The sequence below is a fragment of the Cyclopterus lumpus genome, chromosome 15 (genome assembly GCF_009769545.1).
Source record: "Cyclopterus lumpus isolate fCycLum1 chromosome 15, fCycLum1.pri, whole genome shotgun sequence".
NCBI classification, from domain to species: Eukaryota; Metazoa; Chordata; class Actinopteri; order Perciformes; family Cyclopteridae; genus Cyclopterus; species Cyclopterus lumpus.
Genome location: NC_046980.1, coordinates 10,340,239 through 10,360,446, shown reverse-complemented (window position 1 = coordinate 10,360,446; position 20,208 = coordinate 10,340,239). Strand labels below are relative to the sequence as shown.

The 20,208-nt window shown below is 41.7% G+C and overlaps 1 protein-coding gene across 2 annotated transcripts in view; it reads left to right on the top strand.

Annotated features, from left to right (window-relative positions):
- The window catches only part of LOC117744319 (protocadherin-15-like), a 190,660-nt gene that overhangs the window by 20,226 nt on the left and 150,226 nt on the right, over positions 1–20,208 (top strand). For both annotated transcript variants that reach the window (XM_034552518.1, XM_034552517.1), the window contains exon 2: positions 1,245–1,302. The gene's annotated coding sequence lies outside the window, so the exon portion shown is untranslated. The remainder of the gene's footprint in view (positions 1–1,244; positions 1,303–20,208) is intronic.

Below are 20,208 nucleotides of genomic sequence, written 5' to 3'. Positions count from 1 at the left end.
GTTTGACTAAAAAAATGCAATAGCCTACTAATATTTCTGTGTTATGGCATTCATCATGAATCGGGGGCAGCCTAGCTTATGTTTAAGGTTGTTTGCCGGTTGTTAGTCTCTTAAATGAAACAAATTTGTTTGACAATATCCCCCAGCAAGCTTAGTGACTGTAGGAGGACAGGTTTTCTGGGATGCTGCATTCTTCCTGTTGTTGATCAAGAAGTAGCTCTATCATATAAGATGTAGCTCTATCATATAAGAAGTAGCTCTATCATATAAGCTAACTACCCCTGGCAGAAACCGCTAAGTGTTCTATTGTGAATTGTTTGTATCCGTGTTTGTTAGTGTGTGTTCAGAAGGAAATTATTAAGTTTGTCAAAATGTGTATTGTTTTACTGTTTATGTAGGTAAGCTTCTCCTTATTTCCAGTTTATGTGCAAAGCTAAGCCAAATAGCATGCAGCATGTTGACAACTGGCATAGGCCTACATTAATTTTAATTCTGTTAATGCTGTTACTCAAAATCAGGGTCAACATCAAGGTTGAATTTATTGTACCCAGATACAAAACAGTCTTACATACAGTTAATTAACACTACAAACTAAACAGCAGAAACAGAAAGACACTCTTTGTGTCTATTCAGAAAAGGGGGATGATGCAGGTTAGGCCTTTATGAGCAAGGTCTTTATCAGTCCATTGCAACAGTTATGAAGGTAGACCCACATGGCGCAGTTTACTTCCACAACAGCACGGTGGTACACTCATGTCCAGTTCACTAAAAGGGTTCAGATGTGTTCATTAACAAGTATTATTTGAATGGGACAAAAGACTTAGCTACAAGGCTAATGATGCCAGTTTTACGGCCAAGCTGATAGTTATCATGGAGGTATCTGTACAATATCACTCAGGATACACCAAATTAGAGTATACAACCTCCTCCAGTACAAGGCTACTCTCCATTTTTGCACAAGAAACACTCAGTGGCTGTTTGTGGAGCAGCTACCGTATGCATCACTGAACAGTATAATGGAGACTGACAGGGAACGTGGGAGACTGAAAGGATATTATCTGAGAATGAGATGAGGGATTTCCCCCATATTCACAAATACGTGAGAAGATGATTGCACTTCAGTTTACTGACCCGTGGTTTGCCTCTACATTTGTTTCAATGTACAATAGATGCTATGAATTGTCTATCATACAGTAATGTGCATTATGAATCTAACACTTTTGAATTCCTTTTTTCCTATACAGGTGTGTGTGAGTTTGACTACAGGGCAAGATGTGGTGTGATCATAGGAACTCAATTCAGGTATTTATCTTTCAGATTTTAATGTTTGAGTTGCGTGCATGTATGTCTGCATTGGTGGAAGATCACAGACATACTGAATCAGACAGGATGGACCATGGAGGTTTTTAAAGCATTGCTTTGCTATGTTTTATTGATGTCCCTAAGATGATTCACCCTGACATTTTCTGAGATTCTCTGTCTCAAGCAAATCTCTAGACATCATAAGACATAAAACAGCTTGTCCAGGGTCCACTTGGTAAATATTTAAAGGTCCCCCCCTTATCAGCATTGACCAGCGTCTGAGGCCCAGATTGTGTTGTCTTTAGAATAAGATTGTAACTGTTATTAGAGATTACCAAAGTCTACTTTACCTTTTAAAGCTGGGACTACATTCCAAGATAAGAAACACACATGTGTGCCGTTGTGAGTCAAGCACACAAAGAAAACTGAAAGCTAAGATCTGCAGAGAGTTGCAGTCTGTGGAGGTCATTTAATAATAATAATAATAATAATAATGCATTTAATTTATATAGCGCTTTTCATAATACTCAAAGACACTTCACATAATTAAAACATCCTAAAAGCTAAAAATAAATAAATAAGAATAGCTAAAATACAGGTAAAACAAATAAAACAAATAAATAGGGACTTTGAGTCGCTCGGACCCTGATAAGAAAACAAAAACAAAAAAACAAACAATCACACATTAAAAGCAGTTCTGAACAGGTGGGTTTTGATTTGCGATTTGAATGAGGAAAGATCAGTGCAGTCTCGGATGAGTTTGGGGAGAGAGTTCCAGAGGGAGGGGGCAGATATGGAGAAGGCTCTGTCACCCCACGTCCGGTGCTTGGTCCTATGTGGGATGGACAGGAGATCGGCATCAGAGGAGCGGAGCTGACGGGATGGAGTGTGGTGGTGGAGCAGGTCGGTGAGGTAGGAGGGGGCCTGATTATGGAGGGCTTTGTGAGTGAGGAGAAGGATTTTGTATTGGATCCGTTGTGGGACGGGAACCCAGTGAAGGCTCTGGAGAACAGGGGTGATGTGATCACGGGAACGGGAGTGGGTGAGCAGGCGAGCAGCAGAGTTCTGGATGTATTGGAGTTTGTTTAGGATTTTGGAAGATGTGCCATAAAGAATACTATTGCAATAGTCAATTCTGGAGGTGATGAAGGCGTGGATTAAAGTTTCAGCAGCAGATGAGGAAAGTGATGGGCGGAGACGGGCAATGTTTTTTAGGTGGAAGAAGGAGGTTCTGGTGATTTGTTTGATGTGATGTTCAAATGAGAGGTTGCTGTCAAACATGACTCCGAGGTTGCGGATGTGAGGGGAGGGAGACAGAGTGGAGTTGTCAATGGTGAGGCAGAAGTTGTGACTGGTTTTGGTGAGAGATTTGGGGCCGATGATGATCATATCCGATTTATCACAGTTGAGTTTGAGAAAGTTGGTTTGCATCCATGATTTAATGTCAGTGAGGCAGTTGGTCAGAGTGGAGTGAGTAGTAGTGGTAATGGCTTTTGTGGAGATGTAGAGCTGGACATCATCAGCGTAGCAGTGGAAGAGGAGACCGTGATGACGTATGATGTTTCCAAGAGGGAGCAGGTAGAGGATGAACAGAAGAGGACCAAGCACCGAACCCTGGGGGACGCCCTGAGACAGAGGAGCAGTGGAGGAGGTGCAGTTGTTGATGCTGATAAATTGTTGTCTGTTTGTTAGATATGATTTGAGCCAGGAGAGAGCAGTTCCGGTGATGTTGAGGGACGATTCGAGGCGGGAGAGAAGGATGTTGTGGTTGATGGTGTCGAAGGCTGCAGTGAGATCCAGGGGAAGGAGAATGTTGAGGTGGCCAGAGTCTGAGGAGAGGAGGAGGTCATTGGTGACTTTGAGAAGGGCTGTTTCGGTGCTGTGCTGTGAGCGGAAACCAGATTGAAATGGCTTGAACAGATCGTTGGAAATGAGGTGGGTTTTGAGTTGTGCAGCGACGACACGTTCCAGTATTTTTGACAGGAAGGGAAGATTTGAGATGGGCCGGAAATTGCTCATGGTCTCAGGGTCGAGTCCAGGTTTCTTGAGGATGGGGGTGACAGCAGCCAGTTTAAGTGTGTCGGGGACTGAGCCGGAGTTGAGGGAGGAGTTGATTATTGCTATGATGAGTGGAGCAATGGCTGGGAGACATTCCTTGGTGAGAGTAGATGGTATGGGATCCAGAATACAGGTGGAGCTTCTCATTCCTGTTGTGAATGAAGAGAGCTCCAAAGGGGACACAGGGGAGAACTGAGAAAGAGGCTGAGGGGTGAATATGGGGAGAGGGGGTGGAGAAATGGAAAGTGCGGGTGAGGTCTTCAGGTTGCTGTAAATTATATCAATTTTTGTATTGAAAAATGAAAGGAAAGAGTTGCACTTGTCGACTGTAAAGGATTTGGAGGTGTTGTCCCTGGGTTTGAGAAGCTTGTTTATTGTTGAGAAGAGAGCCTTTGGGTTGGAGGAGCCAGCGTGTATGAGGTGTGAGTAGTAGGTGGTCCGGGCTGAGATGAGAGCGTCATTGTATTGTTGAAGGTAGTCAGAGTGGGCTTGGAGATGGACTGTTAAACCAGTTTTCCTGCAGAGTCTTTCAAGCTGGCGCTTACGGGATTTCATGTGGTGGAGATCAGGAGTATACCAAGGAGCTGAGTGAGTGAATGAGACCGTTTGGGTTTTAATAGGAGCCAGCTGATCAAGACAGGAGGAGAGTGTGTTATTGTAGTAATTTACGAGATCGGAGGGATTATCAGACAGTGGGAAAGGGGAGGCCGACATGGTACTGGCAAGAGAGGCTGAAAGAGTTGTGGGGGAAATAGTTTTGAGATTTCTGAAGGATATGTTGCGCTTGGTTCTTGGGATGGGGATGGGGATAGGGATGCCGATGTCCATGGTGATAGCCAGGTGGTCGGAGATATTGAGGTTGAGGCTGGAGAGCTGAAGTATTGTGAGACCAGTCGAGCAGACCAAATCCAGGATGTGACCTCGGCTGTGAGTGGGGAAGTTGATGTGTTGTGTGAAGTTGAAGCAGTTGATGTGTTGTGTGAAGTTGAAGCAGTTGATGTGTTGTGTGAAGTTGAAGTAGTGGGATTCATAGTACTAGCAAACATTTTCCATTGAAGGGAGTTATTTTATTCAGTGTCACACAAATTATATTCTGGAGCAGCATTTATGCTTTTTTTCCGTTAGAAGTGTCTTTGTGAACTTCACAATAGTTTTATGGAAATAAGCATAGATAAAAAAAAAAGGACTCCTCCATTTTTTTGTCCAATGCCCTCCTCAAAGCCGCAAACCGTGCCTTTAAACGTCCGCTCCCTAAGGCTGATAAAGCCACTGGACACGCTGCTCGCAAAACACGCAGATAATAGATAGCTTTCTCAGCATGTAGGCAGTCGTAGAATTATAAAATGCATGATTCAACTGCACAACAGCTGTTAGTATAAACAATAAGGTCAACAACGCCTGGAATTTGTTATTATGTTGAATTAACTACTGGCAGTCCCCCGGTAATTAAGGCTGATATTATCTTTCTTCTGGCGGTATGGCGAATCAGGGAAGAAAACGCCATTACCGCTAAGACCCAATCAAAAGCGAACATGGGCGTCTACGTCTACGAAGGTCTCTGTTTCTGCATGTCGAGACAAAAACTCAACCCTGGCTTTTTCAAACTAAAACGGCATCAGCAGCATTTTAAACATCCACAGTTTAGTGATTCTGAAATGCCGGAGTAGTGCGGATGCAAGGGTGAATATAGCCTATCACATTTTTCTGTTTAGGGGTCTCTGAGACACTTTGACTTGACAAGCCCCCGATTGAACACCGCCTTCAATATTGTCAACAATTTGCTTTTCTTTTGTTGTGAAAGTGGAGAAACAAACAGCACATCTTGATCAATATCTGTATCCTGATTGGCAGAGGGAGGCATTTAGAAGACAAAGCAGTTGATAGAGAAGGAAATGCTGCCTCAGCGGAACTCACAAGGAATTTTTGTGTTTTGCTATAAATAAATTAAACAGTTAGACTGTTTTAAAAATGAGCTTTCTTCATAAACCACAATTATGTAAGTGACTGATGTGGCGAACCTCTCTGCCACTGGCTCGTGTCCCTGCAGGTGGGTGTGGCAGAGGGTCATCAGGAGAGTGGAAACACCTGTGGTAATCAGCAGCATTGGCAACACCTGGGCCTTGTGTGCCAGTGCTGCTGTTAAAAGGCCCTCTGTTCTCAGGATCTATTTCTCTCCCTCTCTGTCCTGAGACACCCGTTTGTCTGGTTGTAGAAGAGTATATTTTGACCTGACACTATACCACACACACTTCCCACGCATACACTCACCTCCACCACTGAAATTACTGACTCCACACGCCACTGTTTATTCTACCTAAATTATGTTATGCTCTAAGGTAAATAAAACCCTTTCTGTTGACTACTTGCTTGTGTGTTTCCCCCTTTGTTGTCGTGGCCGTGTGGCCCGGTTCGTGAAAAAGTTACCCAGGCACGTCATAAATCAATTGATTGATCTTCTGCTTGATTGATCTTAAGTTGAGCACATATATCTGTGCTGGAAGGTGCCACACTCAATCTGAGATTGATGCAATTACTGACAAAAATAGCTTTTCACACCTGGTTATGATTTAGATGAGGGTATGTGTCTTGTAAAATCTTTGCACTGCTGATAATTAATGCAGGTTTTCTAATTTTCTGCTGGAAAACAAGTCTTTTCATAGCTGCCAGATGCAAGTACTCATATATTTTTGCAAATGCAAATTAGGACTCATATGTTGATCATTTAAATGTCTCTCTTTTTGCGGCTCTGTCTTTAACTGTCTCATTCGCTCGCTCCGTTTTCTTCCATTTCCCTATTCTGGAAATAGGGTTTGACTTCTGGTGCCCTGCTACTGAAGGTAACAGGCCCAGTACTTGTGACAGGTTTAGAGTTTGTGAGAAAAGAGATGAGATGAATGAAGAGGCAGCAATGCCGGAAGTGGTGAATGTACCGCAGCATAAAAGGCATATATCCGAAGGGGCTAGAGCGTAAGGGGCGCTGATGAGGTTCAGATGGTGTGTTCGGTCAAGCACAGGCACAGCCATCAGGCTCACATGGCACTAAAATGGGGGGTCAAGGTGGCGAACCAGAGACTCTTGTTATTAATCATATTTCAGGAGAAACAAGTGAATGAAGAAAATTTAATTGTTTATTATAACAGACTATGTAAGACTGTGTGATAACAGCGTCTTAACAGAAGGTCTTGGCACTAAAACGCCAAAGAGATATTTGTAATCAGGGGGCATCTGCCCTGACCAGCAGCAAGATAAATCACCCCGGGGAGTCCAGACACTGGTCGTGGTGGATGATGATTCTGGTGAGCCTTGTAGGCTGATGAGGCTGATGACATGTTAAATCTGATGAATCTGCAAAGACTGGGCAATGATGTAACAGCAGCACGAACATACTTAAGGCAGCAGCAAGATGATTGGCTAACATGTAGGTTTGTTGCTGTGTTATTGGATGGATATGACCAGCTGATGAGAACAGTGGATATCATGATTGAAAGCCTCAAACAGTGAAAGTAAGGAGATTACGACTGAGTGTGCATGAGAGGAGTGAATGGCAGGCTGTATGAGGAATACACTACAGGCCTGAGCATGCAAAAGTGTAGTGTTCCTGACTGAACGTACACTAGAGCTTCATTTGTATTGTCTTTTAAAACCGTCGCTTCATAGGGTTTCTATTGGAATAGAGGAGGGTGAGAAAAGCGTGCCTTTGAGGCAATCCAATTCAGTGCTCTTCTTCTATACGGCTTTGCTGTAACACTAAAATAATCTCCCTCTTCACTCAAGCTTCGAATGCATCTCCCTGACGAAACCGTAATCAGTGCTCTGCCTAGCATCCCTTAATGAGATGTTAAAAAGTGTGCCATGTTTATGACTGTTGTTTCAATTTATCTCCAATTTCGTTTGGATGTTTCCAGTAGGCAGAACACAAACTGCAATTCAGGGAAGCTGTGCTGTCTGACAACCTGGCCTTTTTAGTTTGTGTGTGCGTGTGTGTGTGTGTGTGTGTGTGTGTGTGTGTGTGTGTGTGTGTGTCTTTCACATTGCAGGATACGCAGTATTTGTGAAAGGCAAGATGTCTTAATACCATTTCAAATGAAGACATGTCATCTCTGTCATGCTGCTGAGATGCCCTGGCCCACACGTCATATTTCCTGCAAAAATACCATTGCAATCATTTCAGTGTTTTTCTAATATAAATAAGAATAGTTAATGATAGCGAGAGAAAAATGATAATTCCCTCCTGATATTCAGATCAAATCGCAATATCAGTCGACAATAATTGCAATTTGATTTATTTGTTTATTTGAAGTGTTCAGTCCTACTTGGCCTTCTGTACACTGTGCTATACTTGGAAATGGGTTTGAAAGGATTCAGGGAACACGGTATGTGGGTGCAGAGCACACAGCAGGATGAAATTGCTGTCTTTGTGTTTGCTATATTACAGTGAAGATCGCCTTGACATTCGTGTGTATTGTGAAAATATCTGTGCTTATAGATATCTGTAATCGCTGTGGAGCAATACAGCAATACATCTGAAAGAGAAGGAAAAAACAATGAATGTCAGCGGTGGCCAGTAACACTTTGTGCGGTGAAAAAAATGACTTTTTGTGTCGATTGTTATGTGTTGTTTTTGTTTAAGTTGTTTTCTTTATTAACACATTGTTGGTTCCGTCTGTACGGTGGAGTGTGGTAAAGCAGATGTTCTTCCCGAGCTCGTTGTTAAGATATGTTGAGCGGGTCTGTCAGAGAGAGGTGAATGACAGGAACAGGAAATAGCTTTGATGGCCCTGCAGACAATTACAAACACATTCCTACCTCCAACCCTCTGTCTCACCATACTCTCATCTTATACTTACTGGAGCTCGAACCATTGATAATGAAATGGAACACAAAGAAGAGTACACTTTCATTTGGCCCATTGGTTTATGATTCACTGTTCATGTAGAAAATAATCTAATATAACTATCGAATACAGAGTATCGCCAATACATTGGCAGGTTGATTTGATTCACCATTATAATGTATATATGCAGATGTGCAAAATGAAATAGCAAAAATAATTAACTGTTTTTATTTTTGGTATGTATTAAGTTTTCTCAATTCAAGTTAAATATAATGAAAAATGATGCGATTTTAGCAATAGTTATTGTTTAAAACATTTGAATTTTATGTTGAATTAAAGGCTTAAAACAATATATTCACATATTACCTGGATAGTTAAATTAGAGAAATAAAACCAGGATCAAAGCAGAAGAGTTGGTCTAAGTCTAAGTCTTGATCAATAAGTTCAAACCTATGTAATAAAAGACTGTTGATACAAAGGAATATAAGAGTGTTCTTTATTTCTGGCTTGCAAGCGGAGAAAAGTTTACAAAGCCACGTATCTCAGTGACAATGGAAAGGACTTCGTCAATACATTGTATTACATCGTGATTTATACAAGCATATCCCTCCTCCTCCTTGGCCCACTAATGACGACAGAAGAAAATAAACTTTGATGGTCTTGGATAAGGAATTGAGGAGAACAAAGTGTGTGTTGGTTTTCGATAAGACATAACTGTCCTCCCTAACCCTTCACATTCCGTTCTTCCTCTGCCCTCAAACCAGTCCACAAAAACACATATTTTTACCGTCACAATACCAACAAAGAAAAGCTTCACACAAGTGACACTGGCTGCTCTACTCGTCAATGAGCCGGTGTGTCTGTGGCGAAAGGGCTTATTCAGGAGACACAGTATTGGACAAGTAATGCAATGCATGAGTCTGCAGCCGAAAGCTATAGTTAGGGCCAAATTCTAATTTACATAATTAGCTTTTTTGTCTGACAGCTGTCTGTCTTCGGCCGTGTCGTTTGCCTCAAGTGTATTCTTGATGTTGCGACAATGAGGTTCTTGAAAATCAGCCGACTGCACAACCTTCATATCCAATCTCTGTCACGTCACCTCTGTCTGATTGCCTGTGTGAAAGGCATTTATAGATGTCTGAAATTACATATTATTCATCACCCACATGTATCACACACATGCATTGTACACACACATATGTTGCCCATACATTGGGAAAGAGATGTCTATAACAATTAATTTTGTTAAGGTAAACCAACTTCCCAACATTAACACATGAATAGGCCTTATTTCAATTTCTATTGTCTGTGACCATATTGTTCCTCCTCCGTTCATGTAAATGAGCCTCATAATGGAGGGAGAGGGCTGGGATGAGGGTCAAAGGAAATGCTAGAGTGGGAGATTGCCGGAAGAGGCGCATATTTTCATCTGAATTCTTTACTCTGAAGTCAAACTTGATTTGCCTCATGTGTCAGTGAGCAGCTTTCGTATTAAAGAACGGGGCGCCGCCTCTGAAACTGTATCCAGTACTCTTTAAACATCCATGGTCCACACACACACACACACACACACACTTGTTAACACTCAGAAAACAGGAGAGAAGTGAGTGCAAAAAATAAAAGTTGCAGCAGCCACTGTGGCTGAATTAGTTAATTTAGTTTTCTTTTGACTGGTCAGGACCTGTCTTTTGGTCTTGTATGAACACTAACAGCGAGGGAGATTTAGCTATCTGCTTACTAGGCTCACAGGTCAAGGGCATTTTTCAGGCAAGGGAATTTTCATCGCTTTTGTTTTCTCTCCCCTCCTCTTTGTATCTGCTATTACTCCTTTTATCTTTGCCCCATATCAGACTAATCTCCCGATAGCATCTACGCCCTCTATACCCTGCATCTTATCTGAGGTGCCAGACACAAGGAAATGCAATACAAGAAAAAGAGAGATAAAGGGAGAAAATGACTCACGGAATTAGAGACAGATGGAGAATGGATGGCATAAGAGAGTGCAGAAAAAGAAGGATTCAAAGGCTTTCTGTATAGGTGCCGTTAAGCTCCGCAATCACACAAAGTAAGTTGTAAGTCTGTGTTTTTCAGTCACCCACTTCACTGCACTGAACAGAATGACTGCAGGTTGTACATTTGTTATTTTAATAGTTTCAATATTGTTATTTCATCCTGAAAAAAAGATTATTTCACATCATGAATTTAGACAAGATATTTTTTGTTGCTAATTCTTTATCCTTTATCTTCTACATCTGTTTGGATAGAATACAATGCGTCTTTACAGTCTTGTTTTGAGTAGGTATTGATCTGCACTTGATCTGTGACCATCCCAGCTGCGTGCACAAACAAACTGTGACACCAATCGGTGTCCTCACAAAGCCCTCACGTTGGCACTAAATTGATCATAGTTTGCACAAGCTGTCATGTTTTGATGGATGATAAGCATTTGATTAAATTCTGTCCACTTTTTAAAGTTGAAAGTCTCTGCGAGACAGTTCTAGAAGTCAACTGCTCTCTTGTAGGTGCTAATGAACTCTCCAGAGGTCTGGTTGCCCCTGGTCACAAAAGTAATAACCTGTGGATGCTGTCAAAGAGCTCCCTCCCCAAGGTTGGAGGTGTGTGGGGGGGGGGAGAAAGTAAGAGGTAACATTTTCATTAAAGCCCTTGGTGTTGGTTTCTATAGCCGCGGGGATTCCTAACAACTAGGTCCTCTGGTCCCAATGTGTTACAATTATCAAACCACAGCTGCCCATGAGCAACCCAAATAAATAATCACATCTCATGAGTATCACTATAGTACGCAAACTGTTGCATGTGAAGAGTAGCTTTGCTCATGTTCCTTTTTTTTGGTGATGATTCGGATGTATCACAATCCAAACTGTATAGTTGCACATCGATCAAGGATTCACCACACTAAAAGCCTTTTCCCACCATTGATGATTTCTCATGCAGAAAACGCAGACAGCAATAACAGCTATAACTTTTAGATTCTCTTCAGGTCTGCAATATAAATATTTGCAAAGTGGCTCAAATGTGGGAGCAGTAAGATATTTTGCATAATTATGCAATTTCAACAAGATTGACAACATTAGTTGGTAGATTTAAATTCACAATCTTGCATTGCATATATCCTGCATCAAAGGGAGGCATTTTGAACAAACTAGTCACAGTTATTTTTAAATCCAACCCCTGTGGAGACTTAAGCCCGTGGTTATTCTATGCTAAACTGCTGAGTCAGCTGCATGTCTTTGGCCTAAACCCCTTTTCTTTTATTTTGATTAGAATAACTTAATTATAGACTCAATTTTGTTCGCCAGAACCCCTTAATTGTTTAACATGTTCCGATTATTGACACTAGATTTCTTAAAACAGCAGCATCAACTTCCTCTTCAACTCATCATGAGTGAATTGACTTATTACAATGGGACAGAATTGTTTGTGTCGATATTTAGGCGCCCCTATTATCTCTGGCAAGGAGATATCCATGTGTCTTTATTTCATACTGTCTTGTTCACTTCTTTTCTTTGACCTTTCTCACACACACACACACACACACACACTGTCCTGTCGGCTTACTCTGACCTCCCTCTCCTTCTCGCTTGCCCGCCGTGTCAGTTGCTCTGACCTCTCAATAACACGCAAGCTGTCAGTGCCAAACTCTGAATGTCCCTTGACACTTATTCAAATCAAGACTCCCTTCGGCATTTCCATTTGCACAGAGCCAATTTCAATTTTTAGAGTGGGTCTGGTGGGGGCGAGTGTAAAGCCTGGAGTCAGAATAAGCCAACGTTGAACACAGAAACAAGCACCCTGAGCAGAACTGTGTGTTTATGTGTTGGTTTCCATGAAAATGTGGCTCACTGAACCATGGAGGCTATCAGAGCGCACCTTTGGGCACTTCTTCCATATGAACTAACTACCCACCATCCTTTAAATAGCTTGACAAGTACACATATTGACTTGTCAATTGCACTCCATGGACATTTTCCTACTTTAAAAGTACAAATTACTAACAATCTGTTAAAGAGATAATTGGCATGCTAATGAAGACTCACGGCAGAAAAGCTCACCATTGGGAGTGTGTGGTGCTTTTGTGCTTCACAGAGATGGCTCTCATTCAGCACCATGGACAGCATCAACTACTTTACTGTGTGGGAGGCTGCCTTCTGCCCACATCGGTGTATACATAAATAGCTAACGACATCACACACTCACCATTCAAGTGTGCAGAAGTACCAGTTTGTTTGGAGAAAAAGTCAGTTGTAGCTCTAATTTTTCTTTGGTCTCAGATGTGTCCATGTGCAGATTTATCAAGATACAGTTTGAACATTTTATTTTATGTCTACAAAGTCATGTGCATGCTTTCTATGTAAATGTAGGATGTGGTGCTCTTTTGGGAAATGCATTATGAAGTGCAGCTCACATGCCTCCAGAAAATGTCCCGGGACAGAAAGAGAGAATGTGTCATTGCACCATGCTGTGCTCGAATAGCAAGAAATCCCTCTCCTATCCTAGATTTCCCTCACACATGGTGTCACGCATCAGCAAGTCTATTCTGTCTACTCATCTTTCAACCTGTGGTACTTTGTGCGGTGACGGTACAAGGAGTGAGAAGACTTTTTATTTTGTGTTAATATTATATTACCAACATAAATAGACAGAATACAGAATAGTCGAAAAAATAACAGCGCTTGTTTAATGAGAAAAGAAAAGACTTTCAGCTGAGAATCCAACAACAAGCAAGTAACAGAAGTGAGACGAGGGCAGGAAGTGAAGTCATCTGAAACGTAAAGAAAGATGAGTAACTAAACTTGACTTGCTTAAACTTGTAACAAACAAAACATAACCTAAGGGTAGAGCAGATTATGACAATAATAAGTACATATACTGTAAATAACAGCAGGACAAAATATTAATAAATGCTTTCTGAAATATATCCTTGGCGTAGGAATAGGAAGGACAGTCGCACCTAAAATAATAGAACCCCAAATGGTATGAATTGCCCTTTTTATATCAGTGTGATCATTGGTGCCATATGGGTCGTCAGTTATAGTAAAAAAAATAAGAAAAGTGACAACATCTAGATGTTTAAGGTTAGAGATAGAAGAATGTCCATAAATGACATCACCAATAGAGAAAGAAAGTTTTGCTTCCACAATTTTCCTACAATGGGAAACGGGAGCTGTTCCTTTTTAAAAACAAGTTGCATCCTTAATTCGTGACGTAAATTCGATGCTCTGCGGATTAATGATATGGAGTGATAAATGATGTGGAGTTTTTAGTGCCATAAATTAATAAAGCTAAATCATGCTGCAGATGGTGTGCAACCACTTACCGAAAGAGACTGAAAACATCCCGTCGCTCTTTAAAAACGAGTCATATTCAAACATTTGAATGGTCCCAAAACCAATTTAATGGGTTGGCAAAATTCTATGCACCTTCCAATTTAAAAAAAGAAAAAAGATTGAATAAACACTTTCTCTAGTCCCTGAATGTGAGACGAGAAGCTTAATGTATTTATGAGGAACTTGCTCAATCAGTGTACCAGACAGTCGGAAGACAACTATTAATGTCCTAAGCTCCAGCTCTCCTCTCACTTCCTGCTCTTCCTCCTCTTCCTCTCTCACTTTTGATTTGCCTCTGTCTCCTATGTTGGCTCTAAAGCCAAAACTGAAGAGCTCACCTGTGGTTATGTTATTGCTAATGCTCTGATTTCTAATTAAACAAATTGTGCAACATGTTTTTGGCCACGCGAGGAAAGGGTGTATATGGTCGGGGTATTCTGCTTGGCGTTGCAACACAAGAGGTTTTATTAAAGATTGTGCCAATGTTAAACACATTTTGTAGAGTCAAGGACAAAATGTGGTTTGGAATTTAGAAGAAAGAAAGAGTATTTTAGCAGATTGTGGTCATTCACTGTCTCTCAACAGTAACAGTATTATAGGGCTGGGTGATAACTCAATATGAAGATATATTGTCTTTCAATGGAATCATATTGTAATAAAATAATATATTGAGATATTGTGATACATATTTACGTCTCTTCAATTGATCAAAACAACCACAAACTAACTCAAATGTTTCGGTAAATCTGATTATTTTACACTAAAGTAAAAATACTGAGCACTTTAAAAAAAGTAAATGAATAAAAAAGTGACTATTTATTGAGTTGTCAGAAAACATGCTACATACATACATAGGCCTATCGCTGTCAAGATTGTCAGGATAACACATGTTTGCCATATCGTCCAGCCCTATATCAGTACCTCAGTAAACCAACGAAGAAAAAGGATGTAGAGCACACTTAGGGAAAGAGGTAAGGTTGGAAAGTCCTTTCCTCGTTTAGCATCATTAGGTAGAAAGAAGCAGCCGGTTCAATTGCGGGCTGAAGGTTTGAGTCTTTCAGCTGTTTTTTTGCATTAGATCTGCACGTGTCTGTGCACGTAGGTATACATGCAGTTCTATGCGCGTGTACACCGTCCCATGGGATTGCCTAGAGGGAGCTCACGGGCAGAGGAACCGGGGACTGAACAGCTGAGTGCATAGACGCAGTCCAGGGAGATGACGCTTCAACAAGAAGAATTGTTCGATGTGTCCCCAGTGAAAGAAAACCGTATTCAAGATGAAGCACGCCTTTTTGTAGAGTCAGTGTCTTCTTGCTCTAGTTTTCTCTCTCTCACAAGGCTTGTGTCATTACTGGCTCTGCTTTGATGAGTTTGTTGACAATATGCTTTAAGCGCTCACCCTAAAGAGGCAAAGCAATATGAAACTTTAAAACATTTTTTTTTAGAAAGAAGGCATCAGAGGAATTCTTTTCATTTTCTGCTCATCCAAGTGTGACCACGGTCTCCTAAAAACAGACCTGTGGAGGATTAATTTAGCCGTTGATTCAAAGAGCCCGCACCCATCAGTTGACTCTTTCTCAAATAAGACGAAAGCATCGGTTCATTTGCCTTTTCCTTTCCAGATCCATGTTGACTGGCTGGTTGTTTTGAGTTTTTAGTGCAATAAATGAATAAAGCTGCACATAGTGTGTAGCCACTTACCGAAACAGACTAAAGACATCCCGTCGCTCTTTGAAAACGAGTCATATTCAAACATTTTAATGGTCCCAAAACCCATTTAATGGGTCGGCAAAATACTATGGGCAAACAATGCTCCTTCCAGTCAAAGAAAGATTGAATAAACACTTTCTCTAGTCCCTACATGTGAGACGAGAAGCATTCATTGAGAATAATTAAACCATTGCTATCTGTCTCTGCAGGGAGTTTACATCTACAAAGCACATGCAGTTCTCTGAGCTTTATAGAAATGACTGAAGGTTCTGTATTAATGCAACAGCACTAATAGGAATTATTTTCCCTGAAGAAGACTTGGTGATTGAACCGCCAACCGAAAACACATAAGCAGCGTGCATCATTCATAAAGGGACCCTCCGGCTTCCCTGGTTGTACAGGAAAAACAAAACTGAAGAATAGACAGTACCTCAATGTCAACTGAACCGCTCCTGGTCAAAAGTATTTTGTGCCTGTGTAATTAGTTTTAGAGAGAGAACGCTGGGACATTTTAGATGGAAAAAAGACGGTTTCCATACTCCTTTTTACATCAACATTATTAGGACGGGCAAAGACACTGCAGTTATTTGAAGAACAATGCATTATGAATAATAAAATATTGAGGAGTTAGATGCCTGTTAATGCTTTTGTTATAAGTGCCTGCTTTTACTGATTATCTGACATTTAAGCACAGAGATGTGCGTTCCCACATCCTGTTTTAATACACACACACACACACACACACACACACACACATACACACCTTGATGCGTAGGATGTCTGCTTGGCGATTTCTCACTAATAAGACTTCACCGGTCTGCTGAGAAGAGACATATTATCAAGTGCAACACATCCCTTAATCACCCTCCTCTGTGGAGTGTGTTCACTCCTGCCTGGACCTCTGGCCCCTCGTTTTCTCTGCAGCTATAGAGACAAGATGAGAGGGAGACTTAGTGCTGTGGCAGGGGCTGATTATTAGAGAGCTTCTGCTCCGAGCCTTCATACCAAAAAACAAGCACGGCCAAGTGGAGGTAGTGATGACTTAACCCGGATTAGCTCTGCATACTCATCCAGGGCCTCTGCACGCCTGTTAGATGGCTATTGCTATACACGTTTCAGCATGACATTTTTAGCTTGAACGATAAATATACAATGTCTGTATCCTAATGGTTCTTATGTATCATTTACAAATCTGCTGCTTGCCGTTGGAGCCGTTGTGTTCATAGCGTGTCTTTATATCAATTAATATGTGTTCACTTGTGGTAATTCCCCTTTTTGCACAATCGGTGGTACGTGGAGGAAGATATAAATAGGGGAGTCGGCATTCGCAGAGCAGGTGTGTTGTTTGCCGGAAGAGGCGGACACTTTTTGACTTCTATCGTAAGCTATTAGTTTTCTTTGTAAATGCAAGTTAATCATTGATACAAAAGCATGGGAATCACCGTCAACACTGGAGATGGACTTGATGGTCTACAAATAAATACGTAGAGTATTGTTATTTCTATACGGGTGTTTGGGATGTGAGTTGTTCAACCGACATCTACACAAAGGCGACGTGCCAATTAGGCAAGTACCGGTATGGTACCTCACTGGCTTGCAGGTTTCACTCAATAATAATAATAATAATAATAATAATAATCTAAATAAATAAATCATACACAAACTCACATGATGCGCTCTCTAATGAGACATTGGTCTTGAATAATACATTGTGAAGAAGTGAATCTAAGAACATCCATTTAATGAATATTGTGAGATGCAGTTTAGGACTCCAAATGCTTGTGGACCTTTTTAAGTTGAGATTCTTACTGCTTTCAAAAGGTCAAGAACGAACATCCATTCTGCTCTGAATTATGCATGTCAGTAGTTAGAGCAGTGGTTACCAACCTTTTTTTGTCCAAGGTATACAGGCCTCGGATGCCCTTTCAACGACACTATGAGTCACATTTTAAACTAGGTTATTTCACTTGTGTTATATATAAAAGCGGTTATTGTTACAATATTGTAGAGGTTTCCATCTTGTCATTCCTTTTTTCTCTTTTAGTCACACTCAGACGATTTAGTTCCAAACTTTAGTGATCCCGTCCTGCTCAACATCAGCATGTTGCTGGCTTGTGCTGCTCGTGGTTTGAAGAATTTGTGATCACTTTTTGGGTTTATCAGAATTCCAAAATACTGCTGTTGATTAAAAAACTGCACCTGAACTTGAGTTCATCATTTCCACAAGTTGAGTTACACCACAATCGGTCCATATTTCTCTGTGCAACTGCAGAAGTATGAGAAAGGTGAGGCATCCTTTATTTATAGGATCACATTTGTGTGGGGTCACATTTAAACTGACAATCTGTTCAGTTCGTGGATTCAAGAGTGTCCGTTTTATAGATAGATAGATACGGAAGCGCAAGTTTACATGTACTTTTTGAGAAAGATAATTTCATATTTTCAGAAGATTTCTCATTGACAAGACCCCACTTTGTATCCTTTTTTTAGACATGGTTATTATCGTATCTTCCCTGCAACCTTTTACCTTGGACTTATTCAGCACAACATCTAATTAGAGTATATTGATGGGAGGCTTTTTGTCCCTGGTTAAGGTGAAGGGAGGAAAAGGCCAGTGATGGTTGCAAAGTGACAGGTGAATCATAGCTCGCTGCCTCCAGTGGAATTATTTCTCAGCTCCACTCCAATCGACCTTCAGTCAGACACTACAGGTCCTCTTTGGTGAGAGGATGGCATTGCAGTCCATACACTCTGGAATAAGTTCTGGATTTCTATGACCTTTATGGGGGTGGGGGCTTTGATGGCTTTTCTTTCCCTTCTTGTTCATCCCATCGGAAAGACATCCTGTTAAATATGATGCACCTGTCTCAGGGTGGGGGTGGACATGAGTTGGCTCAGTGCATATCTAGCAGATACGAGGTGGGAGGAGGGAGCTTTAGCCGGGATCACCTTTGCTGACCGGTGTAGTAATAAGATTATCCTACGTCATGAGAGAGAGAGAGAGAGAGAGAGAGACTGCTCTCGCATTAGAGTGTCGCCGTCTCTCGCCGTGACACCGGGGCAGCAGAGCGCTCATGTGCCCGTGCGACGAGGCTGCTGTCGCTCGCCCTGCCAGCCGGTGTTCGTGGCTTCTTTTTCGGGTTCGTACTTCAGGAGCCCACAAATGGTAAGAAGTTTTCTGTTGTTTTGTGGACGATGGCCGTTGTGTTTTAGGGCGCCTTCGTTGAGCCGCCACATGGGCGTTACGACACGCACACGCACGCGCGCACACAGCCCCAAAATGTCCAGCGTGCTCTCGGCGTAATTGTCTGTTTGACCGTGAAATCGGGGCTTGTTTCGGGGGCAGACGCGTTGCCAAATAGTCTCTCCCCGTGTTGTGTCGATTCCCGGCCGTGAAATGAGTAATCCGTTGGCAAGGCGCAGCTCCTTCACCTCAACTCTGAGCTGCGCCGCTAATCTCTGGAGGGAGAAGTTTTTTTAAATGTATTAATTTTTTTCAAGCGCTCCTTTTTAGCGCATCGGCGTTCCCTTTGGGTGACCGAAGCGTGCAATAACTTCCACCCCCCCCCAGCAGAGTGTGAGCCGCGTCGCGCTGCAAGAGGCGGCGCGTGCCGCTTCCAAACTAAAGTCACTCGGTCTTTTGAAAGGCTCACGAGGGCACATTCAGCAAATGTAACATGGATGATTTGGTCCTTAAGGGGTGCCGTAGCCGACTCGATAGACTACTTTTTTTGTTGACATTGGAAACCTTAAGTGATTGCAGAATACAGGCTATTCACTTTAGAAGTAAAAGGTATACACCGCCACCAATAACCTCACAGCAGGGTAGTCCTGTAGGCCTACTGGTGGTGTTTGGGATCTCACAGAGGGGGTCTGAGGTCAATTGGAGGCATGCTATAATTCATGTTTCATGGAAAATACAGTAATAAGGATGTAGCCACCGAAAAGTATTTTTTTCAATTGATTGCATATGTTGTGTAATTTCTTGCTCAATGGAAGGGTTGAGCTCAAACAAAGCACCTTACTAAATGACACTTTTAAAGTCCAAACACATACAGCCTTGAAAGGGCGGAACAGCACCAGAGCATTTAGAGTCATCATGTACAAAGCAGTCGAACTCGACAGGACTGCGTGACAGTTCCTTTGATCCCTCAGGTTTCCATTGACGAAACGTCTCATCAGCCAGAAAAGGCTATAAACCGAACACTGTGGCTATTCAGCAAACCTGAATACATGATTCATTATAGCCGTTTGTTGATAACGGTTTGCATCATTTTGGTACTAAACCTAAATTCACGTTGTGATCTTGTTACTGCTTCGGTCTATCTAGATTCCCAGAATAGGTGTTTTCCTCTGCAGACATTTTGACATAGCAGCAAAAGTAGAGGTGTAATTACTGATGGCTGCTTTCCATTACGGTGTGCATAGTGGCTTGTCCTGATGTAACACTTTAATAGAATGGCCATAATTGATGCTATTAGCTGTACCTATGTTTGCTATGGTGATTCATAGTTTCCTGTGTTATCCAGTTCTATTTTCTACCTTAATGTGAAATGTTCTATATTTATATTATCTTCCTTAATACAAAAAAGGGAAAAAAGCTTTTACTTTCAAATGACTTATTTTGCCCAAGCATTGCTTTCCAATTTGTCTAAAACATTCTAGAGGAGCTGATGCTTTTACATTACAATCCACAGGTAGTTTAGATCCTTCAGAGGCTTCTTTATTAACAGACAATGATATGTGTATAGTGCGTGCATCAACCCTGTTCGACATCCATCCATCCATCGTCTTCCACTTATCCGGTGTCGGGTCGTGGTGGCAGCAGGCCGAGTCTGCTGACCCAGACTTCTGTCCCCCCGCACCATTTTCTAATTCTTTCTGGGGGATCCAAGGCATTCCCAGGCCAGCTGAGAGATGTAATCCCTCCAGCGTGTTCTGGGTCTTACCCGGGGTCTC